Source organism: Centropristis striata, chromosome 20 (genome assembly GCF_030273125.1).
Source record: "Centropristis striata isolate RG_2023a ecotype Rhode Island chromosome 20, C.striata_1.0, whole genome shotgun sequence".
NCBI lineage: Eukaryota > Metazoa > Chordata > Actinopteri > Perciformes > Serranidae > Centropristis > Centropristis striata.
This window is the reverse complement of record NC_081536.1, coordinates 23,869,798-23,891,105: the sequence shown is the minus strand read 5'-3', so window position 1 is coordinate 23,891,105 and position 21,308 is coordinate 23,869,798. Positions and strand designations below refer to the sequence as shown.

The 21,308-nt window shown below is 40.3% G+C and overlaps 1 long non-coding RNA gene and 1 pseudogene across 1 annotated transcript; both read left to right on the top strand.

Moving 5' to 3' along the window:
* Positions 1 to 8,464: 8,464 nt before the first annotated feature.
* On the top strand, positions 8,465 to 9,852 carry LOC131993151 (uncharacterized). Its single transcript, XR_009396284.1, has 4 exons — positions 8,465 to 8,507; positions 8,645 to 8,739; positions 8,960 to 9,021; positions 9,734 to 9,852. It is a non-coding gene; the product is annotated as an uncharacterized LOC131993151 (long non-coding RNA).
* Positions 9,853 to 11,182: 1,330 nt separating this feature from the next.
* LOC131958810 (U2 spliceosomal RNA) lies at positions 11,183 to 11,341 on the top strand (annotated as a pseudogene).
* The last annotated feature ends 9,967 nt before the right edge of the window (positions 11,342 to 21,308 follow it).

Below are 21,308 nucleotides of genomic sequence, written 5' to 3'. Positions count from 1 at the left end.
TACATCCCCTTATCCCTAGACTCCAACTTGGGTTGTAACATTAAGGTATTTATTTGAAAATTACAATGCAATGCCAAGGTTGATAGTTTGGTGACTTGTGCTGAATGCCCACACCATATCAAACACAGATCAAACTTGACCAGGCCATCGAGAAATCTATCAGAGCAGAAAAAGGTTGGTGGATTCAGCTGGAGGCTATTGTTCAGCCAATCATTCATTATTAGTCTCTATTATCTAAATGCTAATAGACTTTTCATAGGTGATATTATAAAAAAAATATTTTCTAAAGAAAAAAACACTGACAAAGTGTCAGAAATATTTCTTTCTCACTATTAAAGTATAATCTGAAAAGCTAAATGCAAGAATTAATATTGTTCTTGTTCTCTGACCACAACGCACCCTATTTTGTCTCATCCCTGACTTTGGTTTGTTTTAACAACAAGGACAATAAAACATATTCTTCGTCTTACTATTACTCAACTGTCAGTAACAAAATGAGCTGAAATAATTGTGTATACACAGCAGCCTAATATATTTAACTGTTCCATTTCAGTGGAATTTGGAGGGTCAAACTGCTGTCAAGAATGAAATGAAATTGAATTTTTAAACAAATTAATTTTTTACCTTGAGGCCTCAGTAGACTTAAGCACTTCATAAGTTGGGTTCTGATTAAAGTGTTTTAAAAATGACAACTTCTAGTTATTGGAATGGCAAACTGTAACTTGTGTAAATTTCATCAAGTGGAGGATTTTCCTGCACTGGTGCCTACGTCTGATTCTGGGTCACAGACTGTTTTGGCTGTAGATATCACATGACAACTACTTGACTATTAAGTTTTGATTTTATATTACCTTATATGGCTTTTTTTTCTTAAATTTTCTGCAGTCTGAGGAAACTGAGCAACTGAGCAAATTTAGTTTCATAGTGGGACTGAGGCTCATTCAAATGTTCTCAGACTTGCATCATGGGGTGATCCAGACTGAATAAACTCCATTTTCCACCCTTGGAACCCAGTTTTATTGAAATGCACTCGTTTTCTTGTCATGTGGGGAACCAAACTGGGTAAATATAGTCTGTCCCCCATGGGAGCTGTGCTTCTTCAACCAGACTAGCTACTCTTGTCACATGGGAATCTAATCTGAGTAAATGTGGTGAAATGAGGTGGAAGTGACCTACCTAGCCCTCATGGATAACTTGTGGTTTGTATCAAGTAGCATGGCCTGAGGAACATAAGGCAGATAAAGTAAGTTGTCAGAGCGTTTTGCATCTTTCTTATCTGCAGAGCTGCAGTTCTTCGGCCTGTCTCTCTGCATTTCCCTGCATAGTATTCGCCCGGAAAAGCATTCAAGCCAGAGCAAGTTTGAAACTGGGAAAACTTTACATTCTTCAGAACTTGATGGAAAAAACACAATTTTATTCTGTTCTTTCAGTTATTCATCATGTCGCCAATAAAGCTCCCATTAAAATGAACAGAAACAATCTGAGTCACAAAAAATTAAGCCAAATCCTCTTTTTTTATCCATTTATTTCATGAATATTCTTTAATACTTTAATTCAACATGGAAATGAATGAAATGAAAATTAACTTAATTTGTTTTAACATGGAATAAGAGAGAAAACAGAGAGTCCATCAGTTTAAATAAATGTTAAAACTGCACTCCTGCTGCATATTCATGAGAATTACTGATTTTTGTAGTTGGATGGCTCCCATATTCCCTGGATAAACTGAGGATTTTAAAACATTAAAACTTTAGTCGACAGCAGCACCAACAGTACAATCAGGAAGTATTAAAACAGTGAGAAATGGTTTTGTAGTTGACATCCTTAACTCTTATTTATCTTTAATTAATCTGTTGGTACATTTTATGACTATTGACTATTTTTTGGTTGTTTTCTGATTAACTGATACATTTTTAGTCAAAAACATGTAAAAATAAATAAATAAATACATGGAAAAGTCCAATAACACATTCAAGAGCTCAAGGCGATTTCTTCAAAGTGCCTGTTTTGCCTAGCCTGGCTAACACCAGACCAAATCTCATTGGAGATTAGGTCTGGACACCTACAATGCTTTTCTCCGTAGAGGAGGTGTGGTTTACGATCCTCCGGAGCCGTTTATTGGGCGCTTAGAATGTCTATCAAAGCGTCTGTAGGTAGCTCTTAGCCAATCAGATCAGTTATACCAGATGACGTAGTAGAGCAACAGAAATGGATGTTTGTTGTGTGTGTGTGTCTGTGAGAGAGTGTTGTTTGCTGCTTTGCTTCTCCAGTTCTCGCTTTCTGCAAGATTATTTATTTTCACGCTTTATTCCCCCTCATGTCATTCAGCCACACACATCCACTGATTTTATGGGCAATAAACAAGCTGCTGGGGGTCTCTGGGGGCTCCGCTGTCTCCCGATTCGGAGCGAGATCACCGGCGGTGACCGGCGGTCTCACCGGCTCGGCGCAACGAGCCGCAGAAACCGCCCGAGCGGCGCTAATAGCCCCGCTACCGGTGATCTCGCTACGAGCCGGGGGACAGCGGAGCCCCCAGAGACCTTTCGCCTTTCAACTTTGGCTCTAAACTATTTAAAACACCATCTACAGCTAAAGAGAGTTTCGCGTCCGCAGCAGCCATGTTGGATCCGGAAAGCTTCCAAGTGCCGAGTAGTATGCGTCATCGTCTCACCGTCCCTCCCCGCTCTGTGATTGGATCCCTAAAACAGGGCTACGATAATCACCTCGTTTCCAGACTGGCTGGAGGTTCGAAATCAAATTCGAGCGCGCAAGGCAGTCTGGGTATACCCAGGCTATGTTTTGCCTCAGAAACAGACCAAATTGATAAGAGATTCAATTTCCCAGATATTTTTGAGAAGCTGGAGCAAACAAATGTTGAATTTTTTTTACTTGATAAATTATTAAAATTGTTGTTGGGTCTCTGCCTGCTATCATATACATGTCTGACTGAAATAAACATCCCTGGATCAGTGTCCTCTGACCTGCTGGTGCTCGTGTTGACTCTAATCAGATGTCCCTGTGAATAACAGTGGGTGAGATGAACTGGTGTGATGGAGAAGCAGCAGCAGTATATTGGGTCTAACAAGTAGCTGCTGTCATCATCTGACTCCACTCTGAATATCATTACTAATTTTGGCGGTGTATCTCTTTTACTATGCCACCTTCCTGCCCTTTTATCTTAATCCTTTACACAAGTGGGAACAAATCAGTTTTAAATATGTACGAAGTACTCTCATTCTGCCCATTAAAGCTACACAATCCACTTTGTTCCTCGCAGCGGTGCCACATCAGGATATCCCAGAGTTCATCACAGGTTGTGGTAAGTTGAGCTTTTTCCAGGCTTTTAATGGAGGCTCATTGGGTAACATGGCCTGGTTTGCTGCTTGTGGGGACAAGAGTTATACATCAGAGTAGGAACTTGTGGAATAATGTTTATTTTAAGAAGAAAATACAAGGGAGCCAACAGAAGTTTCATGAAGTCCACACCCTTCCATGCAACATTTTCCTTAAAAACAAGAGGAAACCCTGCCGTGTGCTTGTGTTTTGTCTGTACTTTTCATTTTACTATGTTCAGGTCACAAGTCACTTTAAAACCAATATATGCAATATCAACCCACTAACCACACACCATCATCATCCCCAATCAGTCCACACCAGACGACAACCTCCGCAACATTCATTTAGTTTTTGTTTTTTTGCTAGCCAAAACTAACATCCCAGTAAATGCTCCAGTTAATGCTAACATGAATTAGCAGTGACTTCTCTCAGCCAGGTTGAGGTTTAGAGAGGCTGTAGTCAATGATCAGATCCCTCTCGCTCCTCAACAGTCCAAATATGGTCTGCTCCCCGTATCGGAAACAAGATGCCGAAACAAGATGGCGACGAGTGTAACGCTGAACTCAATGCTTCCAACGGGCCACAAATCAATGGGTGACGTCACGGTGACTATGTCCATTATTTATATACAGTGTCTGCTGCTAAACATTGGACTACAGTGTAGGGCTCACAGCTACTCCAGAAAGTTTCATTTGGATTAAAGACTGAATGCAGTGAGATTTGTCAACAAATTCTCTCCATGCTTCAAGATGGAGGTCGTTCTTTGTCCCCCTCCAAACAAAGACAAACGACCCCCACCCCCCACAGGTATCTGGAGATACCTAAATGCGTCTCATTGGCTGATACCAACAGGAAATACAACTTCCAGGTTGAGACACAAAAGTGTCCTGCAGCCACCCCCTCTCTCTTCTCTTCTCAACTCCCTGAGGAACAGCACGCCTGCTGTCCTGGTCTGATCTTCCAGGAGGAAGATCAGACATCCCCCTCTGTCTCCAGCTCTAAGGGAGGCCGGTGAGGTCCAAACCAAGCTTGGGCCCACCACAACGCTTCTAAGTTTCCTGCCTGTGATCTATCCTGGACATAATCACAGAGACCCTCACCAAGCTTCTGGAGCCAACAGCAACCAACGCTATAACCACCAAAACCCAACCAGGAACCAGATTCTTCCTCAAAAGGAGTGCTGCTTTCCCCTTTCAACTCTGGACTTTGTGGTATAGTACTGGGCAGTTAGTAAGCAAGAACAAGTTTGTTAAGTTTTAATCAATGGTGTTGATCTGTTGTGTGTTTAAGTATATTTGTTGGGATATTTTGTGTAGTTAGATCACTTGAAGTTGTATGATTAATGTTGCTCTACATATCTCAAGTTGTACATGTAAATTAGCTATAACTCCTTTGATTTACTCACACACTAATCCACATGAAATATACTTTAATTTGGCTTCCTACAACACATAGACCTTCACGACCGCATGGTCTATTGTTCTTCAAGAACAAAAGGGCTTCCGCCATTTTGATTCATTTAAATGACCGCCTTTCGGCAGCCATTTTGTTACACATTCTTTCACCCACATTTCCACTGTAAATAGTCTTTTAGATTAGTTATTGTGCGTTCTGTTTGCTTTGCTTTATTTAGAATAAATATGTTTTTGGATTAATATGCTTCTCCCTTTAATGTTGCACATGAATGAGTGATTTGCTAACCTCTGCTATGGAAAGAACTCAAAATTCCTTCAACCGTTACTAAATATTAATAAGGTAATTCGATTATAATTATATTCATAATTAATAATCAATGTTCCAAATTGATAATTTGTTAACTTTATGAGACTGATTAACTATAATTTGCTATCTTTTCCTATTCCTAAGTGAATAGGTGGTGCCCCATCGAGTAACTTTAATTCATTTAAAGTATTAAATATAAATTTAGTCAATTTCTGATAGCAAAATTGATCTAAATTAGCTTTTACCTCTAAATGTTTGGTACCCCTAATGGAGGCAATGTGTATCTGAACCAGATACCCCTACAACAGGTATTTACTTGTGTTTTTACGCTATGTGTGAGTCTTAGGGAGCTTTCACAACCCAGAGTTGTGGTAGGAGCATCAAGGCTCGCCATCTCTGATTATACAGCTGTCTGATTGCAGCATGTTGTAAAGAATGGATCAATACATTATTGACAACCCGGAATATCAACATTATGAGCATCTCTCTGTAAACTACCCCCAAAATCCATCTGGCCCGTCTGCGGCGCTTCACGTGACTGAGTAATACGCAGCCACTGGCTCCGTAGTGCTCAGTTTCAGACGCGTCCTGGACGCTTTTGATGCTCGGCCACACATGTTCTATTTTAGATGCTCTACGCGAGTAGCAAGCATCAAGCTGGACAGAGAGCGGATTGTTCTGACAGGAAGTCAGACAGAAATTGCAGAGCAAATCCGATCGTTTTTCAAAATAAAACACCATGGGCAGACTCCGGATCATATTTCACGTCGCTAGATCAACATTACGACTAAATGCATTTGTTAACTAAAACACAGACACCAAGCTTTTATTCACGTAGCTTACGCAGTAAGTAGAAGTACACAGGCTATAGCATAAAAGGTGTGAAACAACAATAAACACAACTTAAATCACACAAAAGACATTTAACTACGAAGCCTACGATCCAAACGATCCAATCGGCATGTACATACTGTCGGACAAAAGATAAACACTGTTGTATGACGGCGCAAGAAGAAGAATCGCCACTTTTTAAACGCTCCCGGTGGGTGTTGGCGCCTTGTGGAGGACGGACCAAATACATGAGGCTCACACAACACACCGTGGACGGGCCCGGTGGATTTTCAGTGTTAGTTTGGTCTGAACACTAGAGCAGATTACGGCCGGTATAATCAAACGTACATGGTTTGTGCTCCATGGCTCCATGTTGCTTTGTTTATTTTTGTGTTACAATTTTCATTTCCAACTTGTCAACCAACAAGAAATAATAGAGCGAGTAGATTTCTAGCCCTCCACCTTCCTACACGGCCCTCTTCAAATCCTTTTTTTATTTGGTCTGCTTAGGTTTCTGCTCTGTGAAAGCAAACTAGACTACAAAACAAAACCAAATGAATCCATTTCACTCTGACTGGACTAACCCAACAGACTTCGGTTGTTAAACACGCCCTTATATATGTAAATGTGTGTGAATGCGAGGACCGTTTTAGGTTGATACCAGGGTGGGAATTTCACGACGGCCATGGCCGTCGCCCGGCACTTTGGCCTTGATGCCCTGTGAAAAAATGTTCAAGTTACGGCCAAGGTGGCCTGTGCGCCCCTGTCAAAGTTCCAGTATAAACACAACGCTTGTGACGCATGGTGAGCTTATGGAATCATACAGCCATCCTAGTGGTCAAACCCGACCCACTCTCCGTCCTTCAGACAGGTGCATCAACACATGGCTCATTGAATATTTAAATGAACCATGTGTTGATGCACAGAACAGGTAAGCTAGCGGGACAAGCTGTTTTGATATGTTGTAACTGAAGTATGTGGTAGTATTTGACAGGACTTAACATTTACGTTTTTATAGAAAGTACTATTGATAGGTAATTACCATTGTATTAGCCTATGTAAAGTCAATTTGTTAACGTTACATTTTTGTGTCATGAAAACTAGAGATAGCTAGCTAGTTGGGATAGCCCTAAGGTCTTCCCTACGTCAGGGACAAAGGGTCGACATTTAGCTGATGTAAATTTCACCTCAGCAGGTTCCTTTTTTATGGCAGGGAGGAGGCATTTCTCTTTCTTTACTTTTAGATGAACTCAGGCAGGAGATTCATTTTGCCATCTTTTCAAAATATATGCATTTGCCATCTTTTCAAAACAGGTTCATTTGTCATTTTCCAAAAAGGTTCTTTATAATATATTTGATATAATGTGCACTGCACTGTGTCAGGAGAAAGTGTATCTCTGATACGTCTGTGTTTAGGTCACAGTGGTGGCTGTTGTCTTTCTCTACCAGTATTTGTCTGAACCTTCTCACTTCTAAAATGACGAAATTCCAGGCCTGGTTGATTCAACTGCCATTTCGTTGTAATGACAATAAAATTGTTGAATACTTCATGATGTTTCTGGAGGTCATCTACAAATGGTGAACACAGCACGGAGAAATGAAAATACATTGAGACAAAACACTAAGGGGACAAAGCTTGGTGCAATACGAGAGTGAATCTGGGCTCGGCCTTTACTCTCGCTGCCATATGTGCCGTGGGGAGGAAGGACCAACTCCGAATAATGAATTTAGAAACAGTAAGTGACAGTTTCTGCATTGTTTTCCTTTAACTGTTCCAACTGTAGCTTCTATGACGACTTGGAATAAAAAAAATTAATATCTTAAATAGGAACATGATGTCTGACTGGATAATGATTATAATGAAAGAAAAAGTAAGTTTAGTATAATCATCAAGCCACTGTTTATCAATCAACGAAAAGCAAAGATAAATCACATTTGGTGTAATTTGGTAGTGTTTTACTGCGACTACATTTCAGGTATTTTTTCCAGTAAAATAAACACAAATGTCTTAGCTGTTCCAGTCAATAACACAACTGTGGATGTGCTTTAATTTGAACCTTCCAAATGTTTAGCTATTCCTTTTAATTTGGATCAGAATTTCATAAATTTTATTTCACCATGTTGCTGAAGATATAAGTTTAGTTTCAGTGAAAGATGCTGTTTTGAAAAGGGATGTTTAAATCTAAATCACTTCTGGCATTTGTAAGTGTTTTCCATTTGGCCTTCTGCCTTGACAGCAAAATCTAAAAAATAAAGTTTGATTGGAATGATGAATGAAGAATTTTCTCTTCACAAAAACACCTTTTTTACACATTATGGTTAATAAATACATGAAGTTAATTACAGGGAAAGTCAGATGCAGAAAGTAAATGTCATGTTTGTCTTCTCAGCAGTAAAATAAACACTTGAAATTATACAGTTTGCATGATGGTGCTGTTTGCTTTTGCTTTGGTCTATGAGATGATGCACTGATTTTGTCAGCAAATGAAAAAAAAAGTCATGTCACTGACACACATTTAACCCGCCTGTCTATGTGATTCTCTGCAAGTGGAGTATGTAGGTCACAGAGAGAGTGAGAGAACGTCTCCACATTATCATAGAAATATGATTTCAACAAGGTAAATTCAAGGGAAACAACATGTGGGAATCTTCACACACAAATGAATCAGTGACATTGTCTTTCTTCATATGTTTTCTTATGTTCATGATGTTATGGACACTGAACTTCATTGTATCGTTTTCTTTTTTTCTTCAGTAAAACAATGAACTCTCCCAAAGGATAAAGAATGTAGGTCAACGTATCAGAGCAGGGCTTGACTTCATCTTGCAAATATGACGAGTGGGAGGGAGGTGATTTCAACGACACCACACACACACACACACACACACACACACACACACACACACACACACACACAAACAATACATACAGCAAACGTGTAGATGTGAGTGTTTCCCTGCTTTTCCAAACCTGGTAGAGACATCTCAATTGTAAGTATAGAGAAGATTTCATTAAGAATGTACTGTCATTGACCTTGGTATTATCATCTATGCTTTTCTTGATCCTCAGATTTGAAGTTCCACATTTTTTATTGAATCCAAGTCCAACACAGCGGGGCACAATGGGACTTGGTAAGAAACTAATGGCTTAAAGTACCATTGTAAAAAGGAATGCATAATTAATTGAACTTTTACACCTCCATGTTTAAGGCCAGTTGTTCATTGTAACTAACATGTATGAGTTATTTATTCTGAAAATAGGTTCACAGGACAGAGCGTTTGAATGCTGTGCAGACTGCAAAGCTCTCATCACAATCACAAATTTGTGATGTTTGGCTTTATAAATAAACTGAAATTGAAATGATTTGCTCTGCTGTGATAATCTCTGAGGGTACATATTGTGCATATGTTCACACTTCAACATCCAGAGCTGAAAATGAAGTGCAAAAAACTGCAAATCCTCAAATGGCCACTTGAGGCTGTTTACCAAAGTGAGTCAGTCCCCATAGACCCCCAAGTTAAATGCCCGACGTTACAGCAGTAAAACCTTTATGACAACGATAGAGCATTTAAATTATATTAGAGCTACTGTTGATCATTTTTATATAAAATATATACGTTTGTCATGGTTTGAACCATTAGTTATTTCTGGTGGTTATTTTTGTTGTATTTGTAGTGTGTTATATTTTTCTTATTCGGTTTTGTGTTTGGCTTTTATTTTTTTAGTGTGGGATTGTGGCATGTTTGTGGTTCCTGGGCACTTAACACGATATACCCATCTTCCTAGCTTGCTAGTGTTACCAGTGTTTTGCCAGTGAAATAAACTTTTTTGTTCTTTTTTCAGTGCTTCCGTCTGCACCTTTTGAACGATGCCAGCCTCACGCACTACAAACTCATCTTGACTTCACAGACTGCCCTTCCTTTTGTACATTTTTTGAGTTAACCAATAAACCATTTCCTACTCTTGAACTTGAGTCTCAGCTTTTTGGTTCCCTACTCACTACACCATTACAACGCTTTTGTTATATTTGCTGAAATCAAGGTTCTAGTCTTAGTTTAGTTTTTTATTAGTTTTGGTGTTAGTTTTAGTTTTTCTGTAATGGGGTATTTGTTGGGTGCAAGATTCAACAAAGTCACAATAAATGTTGCCTTTGTTTCCTTTGTCTTATTCATCTCAGCCCCAATAAGTTTATTAAGACATAAAACCAGAAAGATGAAATAGATTTCATATCAACCAAAAAGGTTTACGTATGAAAAAAGTTGACAAAGACGAAAACGAAGGACATTTTCACTATAATTTAAGTTAGTTATAGTTAGTTTTGTAACCACACAATATAGTTAGTTATCGTTTTTTTTTAAACTCGTTTTTTTTATTTCAGTTAACGAACATGTTTTTTCAATTCTAGTTTTCGTTATTTAGTTCGTTTTCGTTAACTATAATAACCTTGGTTGAAAATGACACTTTATCCTGACAGTAACACAGTGTTTCCCAACCTCTTTTGTTTTACGGCACACATTTTACATTAGAAAAATCACACGGGATACCACCAAACAAAAATGTCAAAAAGACACCCTTAATATGTTTAGAACTACATGTGTCATCTGTCACAATTCCAACCCTCCTCCTTTATCTGGCCTAGGCAAACTGGCAAAAGTGACCCAAAACAGACTGTAAGCCAGCCAGTGGCGACTTTACACATGCACAATTCATTTGCAGACTATTTTTGTCGGACGACAGAGCATGGCGCATCAATTCTGCACAGAGCAGATCGTTTGGGGCAGGAAGTCGTGCACAGACACAAAATAAAACATCCAGTATATTTTCAAAATAAACAGCGGTATTTCACAACTTGAAGACTTGATGATGGGCGGGGACAGACCTGAAGTCAACACGTTAGAGGTTTTCACTCGTCTTTTCACCCCATTGACACCGCTCACTCCGGAGCTTGTTGTAAACAAACAGAGATCGCTAGGTGAAGACCTCCTGCAGTAGCAGCACATACACACTGTACTGCTACAAAGCTAACTGTAGCTAACTGCCGCTAACGGTCGGCCGGCTCCTCGTTAGCGCTCATTAAGACGGAGTCGCTGGATTTGTCTCCAGTCATTAATGAGGAGATGTTAGCTGTATCCCAAAGTCAAGGATCCTTCCTTGGTAGGATCCTTCCTTCGGAGTGGGGTCCTCCGGAGGCGAGGCTAGAGTCTTTCCTTTCACTGGTGTAACGCACAAATGGGACAGCCTGAGAGTGTGCAGCTGTGCGTCATTGCGTAATTGGACGTCCTGCTTAAATTCAGCGCCGCTCTCGGCCTTTTGGCTAAGATCAAGTGTAGTATCTGTTCTTATCAGTTTAATAAAAATAGATAGATAGATAGATAGATAGATAGATTGATAGATTGATTGATTGATTGATTGATTGATTGATTGACTGATTGATTCAGCGCCGCAATTTCAAAATCAGTTCACGACATGGATGTGTCTTTGGCCTCAGCACTCTGACACATATTAGTGGAAATGGAAGAAGATGCTTTAAGGTTGAATCTCCACGATTTAGCAAGTAAAAGCCACAAAGTGGATTAAACCTGAATATTTAACTGATCCTGGATGAATTTGGCCACTACTTAGTTTCCTAAAAGTAGCGGCGCATAATTCATCATGGAAATATGTTCTGTGATTTTTTATTTTCTATTTTACAGTACAGTACAATAACAGTTATTTATAAATAACAATAATGGATAATAGCGGACTTTCGGTCTCTGTAAACACAATAAAGAAATGTATAACTTTCTGAATGGCATAGTTGCACATAGTACATCATCATCACGGAGGTTACACACATGCATCCTTGGAATTTGGGCAAAAGAAGGACTCTGTCCTCCGGAGCATCCTTCAAATCCAGCCGTTTGAGTATCCTTCCTTGACATTGGGACACAGCCGTTGATTCTCTTCCGGTTATATCACTTGATTATACGTGAATTTGCAAGATTCGCTGATACACTGCACTCTGTTGGAAGAGCATTTAATTGTACTGCCTCTCACTTCACGCCGCTCACTTAGAGTACCAATCAGGTAAAATTGGATAATCTTCCACGTCACACCTGATGATTTCTTACGGCACACTTGTGTGCCGCGGAACAGCGGTTGGGAATCACTGCAGTAACACATGAAACAAAAAAGCAAGAAAACTAAACTCCTGAATAAAAAAATTAAGCAGAGCAGTGTCGAACACAGCTGTCAATAAACCAATGACTAGTTACAGAATTCTAGAAGCTAGTATTAGGGTTAGCTCTATCCTTTCATCAAAAATGGTTACTTCTGGCTCCAAAAACCCAAGATGAAGATGGTCAGTATACAGAACACGAAGCTTTGAGACGGGAGTCCATTTCTCTGTTACTGGGCAGATGAAAGAGTTTATATGAGATAAAAGGAAGATCACTCCTCATCTTAACACCTTGGTACTGAGGTCTGTCTCCTGGGCTTTTTATCCTACCTTGTATTTATATTTAACATGAAAAGAGATTTCTCTCACACTGTCCCTCTGTGCACTCAGAATGAGGTCAGTAGGAAGTGATGGCATTTATGATTACTCAGTAAAGGCAAATAACATACTAAGTCATTAAACATTAGTAGTCATCACTTTAATTATTATTCTTTAACATAGTAAGATTACTAAGCACAGAGAAAGCGTGGAGGGTGACTCATGGGAAATTGGTTATCTGCGTACTACCGATGTGTGAAAGAGACTAATAAAGCAGAGTTGACATCAAAACAATATTCACATAGCCTGTGAAGCTCAAGATTTTTTAATTTCAGACTAAGAAAATTAGCTTAAGTAGCCTCAGTGTATTTAATATTTCACTGTCAGTTTCCTATATGAATGTAACTTGTATAATTCATGTTCGAAGAGCAAGAAAAGCATTTCTCTTGATAATTAACCCGACTACCCTCTTTCTCTCTATATTGCTTTATCTATCTATTATATTATGCATCCATACATTCATGTAGCAGTGTGAGTGTTTGAGTCTCTCGAGTGTTACAGCGAAGGTGTCTCTACTGACATGTTCAAGGCAATGAAAATGAGAACTTGTAGAAGCATTACAGATGGTTCAAAAGGCATGACACAAAAGACCATTCTTTGCCCTTTTTAAATTTTTTTCTCACTATGGCCTTGTATTTCACTGCAATATATATAATGTGTACGGTGGCCCTGAGAGCTCACAGCATCGCAACTTAAGAGAACACATGCAAATACACAAAACACAAACAAACTGAGAAAACATCTTCATCAATTTGACAAAAAAGTGCAGCATTTAGAAAATGCGCCGCAAAGACCACAACACAACACAATAAGAAAGAGCACTGCAAATAGACCACAACACAACAGAAGTGTTTTCAGAGGACACTTAAAAGTGATGCACACATCTGGACACGCTTGTGATATTATCACGTTAATGTTTGAACGTGAAAAATTGTCACGTTATTTCATGAAAATATATATTTTTTTATGTTATAACGTTATATATTTGCATGTTTGTTTGTTTTTTTTAAAGTTGCAGTGCTGTGAGCTCTCAGGGCCACCGTAAATGTGCCTCGAGAGAATCTGCGAAATCATGCCAAAATTGAATTTTGTGCAGAGTAACAGTTATAATGACAAAATCACTTCCAAGTTTTACAAATATAAAAAGAAAAAAATGGGTCTCCACATGCTATACATATATAACTATTTTTTAATGTTTCCAGCTTCTCCTGTCCTCTCCCCTCAGCTCTGTGTAAACAGATTTTCAGTGAATATTTGTCACATGACTGTTTGTCTCAGCAGAATCAATCATGGCTTCACAGTGTCTCTGAGGAGCACAATTTAATGTTTTTAACAGGATCTGGTTATTCCAAACAGTTTATTTTTGGCGACGTTTTAAATGTGACATGTAGAATAATGTGATTTTTGATGAAATAACACAATTTTAAGCTTCCTTTTGGTTACTTTTTCTGACAAACATTTGTATCTGATGATACGTTCAAGGACTATTATTTCTGATCTCACTAATATGGATTCCTCTCACAAATAGATCTGAAAATATACATTTTTAAAAGCAGGTCATTAGATATTAAAATTTGCCAACTAATTAAGATGATGCAATGTCTCCTAAGCTGCACTAACATTCATGTTTAAATGGATGAGAGTGCAAGATGGAAGAGGAGAGAGATGGTGGACAAAAGGCCCAGCAGGGAGAGAGAGGAGTGAGGAGTGAAATGGAAAATAAAATTGTGAAAATCCCAATAATTAAAAAGCCACAATGCTTGTGCTATCTCAAAACACTTATGTCTGTACTTGTTTGGCATCAACAAATAGAATATTGCAGGAATTTGATTTGCGCTTGCTGAAATTAAATTCTGTGTCCAATGAACTTTTACACTCCAGAAGGTTATGTGTCTAATTTAGTGTTCGCCCCTTGTATATTTCCATGAATGCATTGTGCTTGCAGCATTGTGTGCATGCTGAGGTACATCTGTGGCTTTGTGTGCAACAAGTGTGACTGTGTTCTGTACGGTGACAATTAAACACAGCAAGAGAATGAACCTGAGATTAGGGGAATTGGATGGTGTGACTTTTTGTCATCCAGACATCAAGAGAATCCATCTTCAAAGGACCTGTGTGTGTGTGTGTCTGTGTGTGTGTGTGTTTAAATACTGTATGTAAATCTGTTGGGATTGTGAGCATCTGTGTATATTTTTTATATGATTGTGTCAATGAATGTCTGTGATTGAATAGTGACATGAGGGATCAGTCTTGAAAAGAAGCCCCAACAGACACAGACTTGTAAGAAGAATTTGTGTTTAACCCATTTACTTCGCTGCTTTATGTGAAAGTGTGAACTTGTGTGTGTGTGTGTGTGTGTGTTTGTGTGTGTGTGCAACAGCTCATTTGTTCTACAGCCTGTTGTTTGTATTCTCGACCGATAGCTTTCTCTACTGAAAAATAGGCTTGCACTCCACTTGTGTGTGTGTTTGTGTGTCTAGTGCTATTGTGTCAACATATATGTGTGCGTATGTTTTCGAATGTGTGTGCATTTACCGAGCTAATTGAAAAGTGCAGCGGTTGTAAACATGCTGAGAACAGAGTGAACATTTTTCATGTGGAACTGAGGCTCTACACAGCAGGGAAGTGCGGTGTGTGTGTGTGTGTGTGTGTGTGTGTGTGTGCGTGTGTGTGGCTGTCAGCCTCAGATGGCAGTCACTTATCTTGGGTACTTGCATCATTACGCCTCCCCTCTCATCCCCTCCTCTACTTGGTCATCTTTTCCTCCTCTCATCATCTCATCACCTCTCATCCTATCCACTTCTCTTTTTCCTTTCTCCCGTTTTATTCCCCCCTCTTCCTTTCCCTGTCTAATCTCTCCTTATCGTGATCTCCAATTGGCTGCAGTGACATTGACAGAGTAACCCATATTTCCGGCTGTGATTCAGTGAACATTTCAGCCTTGTTAATCTGTTTACATAAACCAGATTAGATCCTGTAACTGAATATCCTTGTTGTCACGAATAAACCAGTATTCCTTCTTGCTGAGCATTACACTACCTCTACAATGGAAAGAAGCACTGGTAAATACCTCTTAGGTGTTGTTTTCACAGATATCCATGGCAAATATATCCAGATGGCAGAATTGAGCAGATTAAAAACATGCAAAGGGAAGAGAGTAGTGATGTAGACTTGAATCTTGTCAGATTTAAATGACAAAAAGCTCCACAGGATGTCTTTAACAAGAGTCTGCAGCAACACTAGCAGCTCTGTTAGCCTGAGCCAACTGCTAATGTAACAATGCCAACATGATCACGACTGTTATTGTTGATGTCAGCAGGCAGTTTTCACAATGGTCACTATCTTACTGAAGCATGTAAGCATTCTAGTATTTGCTAATTAGATGACTCACTTTGAGGTGAGTGATGCAAGATGGCGCCAGTGTGTGTGGCGAGCCGTCAGATGCTCCGACTGTTGTGTGTGTTTCTACTGCTTGTATCACTTGTTTCGCATACTGTCAACTCTCTGCTGGTGTATGATCGCCAAACGCTGCTACACCTGAGAATATCCAACAAACAACTCATCAACTTTGAGTATAACGGACAAAAAACGTCTCCCTTCCTACTAAACATCCCGTCATACCTCTGCCGCACTCCTGTGCTACCTCCGCGGCGTAAACGTCACCGCCGTCGAGGTAAGCGGAGTGGCTGTCTGGTGAGGCTGAGGGCCGGGTTGGTGCGTCCTGATCGAGGTGGATATGGAGCGGGACCTCGCCTTTGTATCTCCCGACGTTCGCTGGACCCTGTCGCTGCCTGGTTGGTACCGGTGGCGGGTTCGGATTGGATGTTCCAGCCCCGTGGACCCTGCTCTCCTTGTCCCCGCCGGCGCGGAGTGAATCTGGGGAACCTGCGGCCTCTGTGTCGGGTCTCCCTGTCAGCTGCTCGCCCTGACCCGCCGGCTCCTGCCCGGTTTGGCTTGGTAAACGCCAGATCGCTTGGGAACAAATCATTCATCCTTAAGGATTACTTCATGTCGCGGGAATTGGATTTCCTGTTTATTACCGAGACCTGGCTGAGTGTTGGTGAGTCCGGTGTCTTTTCAGAACTTTTACCTGTTGACTGCTCCTTTTTTAACTCTCCTCGAACGTCTGGCCGAGGTGGAGGAATTGCGACTGTTTTTAAGAGTGACTTTAAATGTAAACAGTTATCCCCGTCATCCACATTCACCAGCTTTGAACTCAGCTTGTTTGAGCTGGGGCGTCCGCACACGGTGCTGTGTGCGGTGGTCTATCGCCCCCCCAAATATAACAGAGACTTTTTAACAGACTTTTCTGTGTTTTTGGCAGATACCATGCCAAAATATGACCGGGTCCTTATTGCTGGAGATTTTAACATTCATGTGTGTTGCCCTGAAACCCCTTTGGCGAGTGACTTTTTAAACATCATTGACTCTTTTAATCTCACGCAGTGTGTACTGGGGCCTACACATGAACGTGGTCACACACTTGATCTGGTTTTAACTCATGGTTTGCCTGTTCTTAACCTGGAGGTCTGTGATGCTGTTTTCTCGGATCACATGCCTGTACTTTTTGAAGCTGCTGTTTGCCGTAACACTTTTAAACCTCGCGCTGCTGCTCGCAGATGTCGAGTCATTAACTCTTTCACTGCTGCTCACTTCTCTGCAGTCTTCAGTCAGAGCTGCATGACTCCTCAGTCTGTGTGTAACGACACAGAGTCTCTCAACTCTTGGTTCCTGGACACCTGTCAAACTGCTATAGACACTGCTGCTCCTTTGAAGACCAGGCAACAGAGAACTAAATCAGAGCCTTGGCTAAATGAAACGACCCGCATGGCCAGACAGGAGTGTCGAAGAGCGGAACGAAAATGGAAAAAGGACAAACTACAAGTGTCTTTTCAGATATTGAGGGATTGCTGGCGTCATTTCCAATCCACTGTAAGAGAGGCAAAAAGAAAATATTTTGCTGATATTGTTATGGTGAACCGTCATAAACCTCGTGTGTTGTTTAAAGTAATTAACTCTGCTCTTAATGCACCACCTACTGGATTTGATGCCTCTCCTGCTCTGTGTGAGAACTTTCTTCAGTACTTCACTAATAAGGTTGCCTCTACCAGAGCACTTATTTCACCTCCTGCTTCTGATCCTTCAGTGTTTGTACCCTGCTCTGCTGTTTTTGACACCTTTGAGCCTGTGACCTTGCCCTTTGTGCAGGAGATTGTGTGTCATTTGAAGCCCTCGGGTTCGCCGGGTGACACTGTCCCGCCCCGATTGTTTAAGGAGGTTTTTCCCACTGTTGGCCCATCCTGTCTCACAGTAATTAATAGCAGTCTGTCCTCTGGAGTAGTCCCTTTAAATTTTAAACATGCTGCGGTGCAGCCTCTGTTAAAAAAACCTGGGCTGGATCCTACTGTCTTGGCAAATTTCAGACCCATCTCTAAACTGCCTTTCATTTCTAAAATTCTAGAGAAGATAGTTTATGCTCAGCTCATGGACTTTTTAAATGCAAAAAATATTCTTGAGATCTTCCAATCCGGTTTTAAAACATTGCACAGCACAGAATCAGCGCTTTTAAGAGTTTTTAATGACATCTTTTTAGCTACTGACTCTGGTCATTGTGTTGTCCTGGTGCTTTTAGATTTGTCTGCTGCTTTTGATACAGTGGACCATGAAATCCTGTTGGCTCGTTTGGAGCAGTGGGTGGGCATCAGTGGCACAGCACTGGAATGGTTCAGGTCCTACCTGTCACATCGGACTTTCTGTGTCAGCCTTGGTGACTCTGTGTCCTCCACTGCTCCTCTCTCATGTGGGGTCCCGCAGGGCTCTGTGCTTGGCCCGCTTCTTTTTTCCCTGTATCTACTGCCACTTGGGTCCATCCTCAGAAAACATGGAATTTCTTTTCATTGTTATGCAGATGACAGTCAAATCTATGTCCCCCTCAAAAAAGATGACTCGTTCTGTATTGACTCACTCTTAAGGTGCCTACATGACATCAAAGCCTGGATGTCCTCAAACTTCCTGAGTTTTAATGAAAAAAAGACCGAAGTCATGGTCTTTGGTGGCTCTTCTGCAAAACCCCCCCTGGTTGATCTTGGTTCTTTGGCACAACATCATAAGCCAATTGTGAGTAACCTGGGGGTTAAAGTGGACGCTAATCTTAAATTTGACAGCCAGATCAAAGCTGTGGTGAAGTCCAGTTTCTTCCAGCTACGGCAGCTGGCAAAAGTAAAACCACTCCTGCAAGCACGGCACTTTGAGACTGTGATCCATGCCTTCGTGACCACTCGGCTGGATTACTGTAACGCACTTTATATGGGGGTTAGTGGGTCCTCCATTGCCCGCCTTCAACTGGTCCAAAATGCTGCTGCACGTCTTTTAACTGGCACAAGAAAGTATGAGCACATTTCACCTGTTTTAGCTTCACTGCACTGGCTGCCCGTTCATTTTAGGATTCATTTTAAAATTATTTTATTTGCTTTTAAAGCTTTAAATGGTCTTGCTCCTCCTTACCTCTCTGAGCTGCTGCACCCCTACTCTCCTACCCGCTCTCTCAGGTCAGCTGACCAGCTTCTCCTGAGAGTGCCAAGAGCTAGGCTGAAGCTCAGAGGGGAACGAGCTTTTGCCATCGCAGCTCCAAAACTGTGGAATGAATTGCCGCTGCACATCAGACAGGCCTCCTCACTGTCTCATTTTAAATCTCTTCTTAAAACCCACCTCTTCTCGTTGGCTTTTAACACCACGTAGAGTGTTGATTTTATGTTGATTTTATGTTGATTTTATGTTGATTTTATGATTTTTTGTTTTTATTGTATTCATGCACATTTTATTTTGTGCGGGCAGTACATTTTATATTTTATTTTATTTATTTTTATCCCATTTTTAATTTATTGCATCTTACTGATCTATTGTTTACTACATCTCTTTGTATTGTGTTATGTATTTATTGTTTGTGCAGCACTTTGGAAACCTTGTGTTTGCTAAAATTGTGCTATATAAATAAAGGGGATTGGATTGGATTGAATTAACACTTAAGCACAAAGTGCATTATCAAGGCTGTCCTCACACCCCTATTCGACTGTCTATGTGATGTCAAGGCTTGGTTAGCCCAGAATTTTTTAAATCTCAACGGGGAAAAAAACGGAGGTTTTGGTGTTTGGCAGTGCCCTCATCGACTTGGGACCCCTCACAGAGTATGAGCTTCCTAAAGTCACCAGCCTTGGCATCACTATAGACAGCGATTTTAAATTTGATAAACAGATTAACAGCGTTGTAAAATCGTGTTTTTATCATCTTCGTCTTTTATCAAAAGTGAAAGCATTTTTATCTTGTACCCTCTTTGAACAGATCTCGCACGCTTTTATTTCAAGCCGACTGGACTACTGCAACACACTGTACTCAGGTGTGTCAGCCACAAAGCCTTCTCTCGTCTGCAGTTAGTCCAGAACGCCGCGGCACGACTTTTAACAGGAGCCAAAAGGTGGGAACACATTACCCCAATCCTCACGTCCTGCACTGGCTCCCTGTTAATTTTCGTATTGATTTTAGGATTTTATTGTTTTCTTTTAAAGCTTTGAATGGACTGACCCCACAGTACATCAAGGACCTCATCCAAATCTATACTCCAGCACGCAAATTGAGGTCCGAGGGCCAGCTCCAGATGGTGGTGCCTAGAGCGAGACTTAAAACCAGGGGGGACAGGGCTTTCTCTGTGGTGGGCCCCAGACTTTGGAATGGCCTCCCCCTCCATGTCCCAACAGCCCCCACGGTGGAGTGTTTTAAGTCTTGTCTTAAGACCCATTTTTATTCCCTGGCTTTTTAACTTTGCGTGAGTTTTTTGGTGCTTTTATTTATTTTAATACGTTAAACTTTGTCCTTTATTTATTTTACTATGTTTATCTGTTTGATTTTATTGTTTTATTTATAGCATCATTGTAGATTTATGCACTTATTTGATTATTTATTGCTTATTGTTATATGGAAATGTTTGTTTTATTGTTTTTATGATTCTATGTGCAGCACTTTGGAGACATTTTTGTTGTTTAAATGTGCTATACAAATAAAGCGGATTGGATTGGATGAATGGTTTATATGATTTCCAATGAAATGTCATGCACTGGGAGTTGTAGGTATGCCAAAAACATTTTTTCCATGAGGAGGCAACATAATGTCCAAAGCCAAATGGCTGAATGGCCGGTGTGTAGTGGCCACTTGTCCTAAAACATTAAATCAAACCTAATCAAAGTGCCACTCATGCACCATGGGGATGTGGTGTACGCAGGCAAAAGAAGCTTATTTTCCAAGTTGTGAGTTTCTGATGGTTTATTTTGTCCAAAACAAGCAAGCAACAAATTAAGGGATCATGGCTCCTGATACCTGTATGCTGGTTCTCTGCCTACCTACCAATATAACCTCTGGTGCCCACAGTGTTACCCAAATGTATATAGAAAACAAAAATACTAAGTAAAACTAAATAGACTAAACAATAATGATAATCAAGCTAAACAAATAACTAGCAAAATAAAATATTATCAAAAAATCAAATCAAAATAAACAGAATAATCCATCGACACTACTTATTATTAGTAAACTAAATGCACAACTCAGTATTGACACTACATAAATATCTCCAACACGGTGTTTGTGTCCCATTGATATGAGTTATGTCAGGAAGTAGTTCTTTTAAGCTTAACCCTGTTCTTGTTTCCTAACCTTCAGAAAGTGATTTTATTGCCTAAAGTTAACTGTTTTACAACATTTTTACAGCAACAGTGAGTACAACAGTACAAACCTTCAACAATACCTTCAATACTTCATTCACTATCATTCCACTGTGCAATATAAATATTTGTCTCTGTGTTATTACACAATTTCTACTGTTGAGTCTGTCTG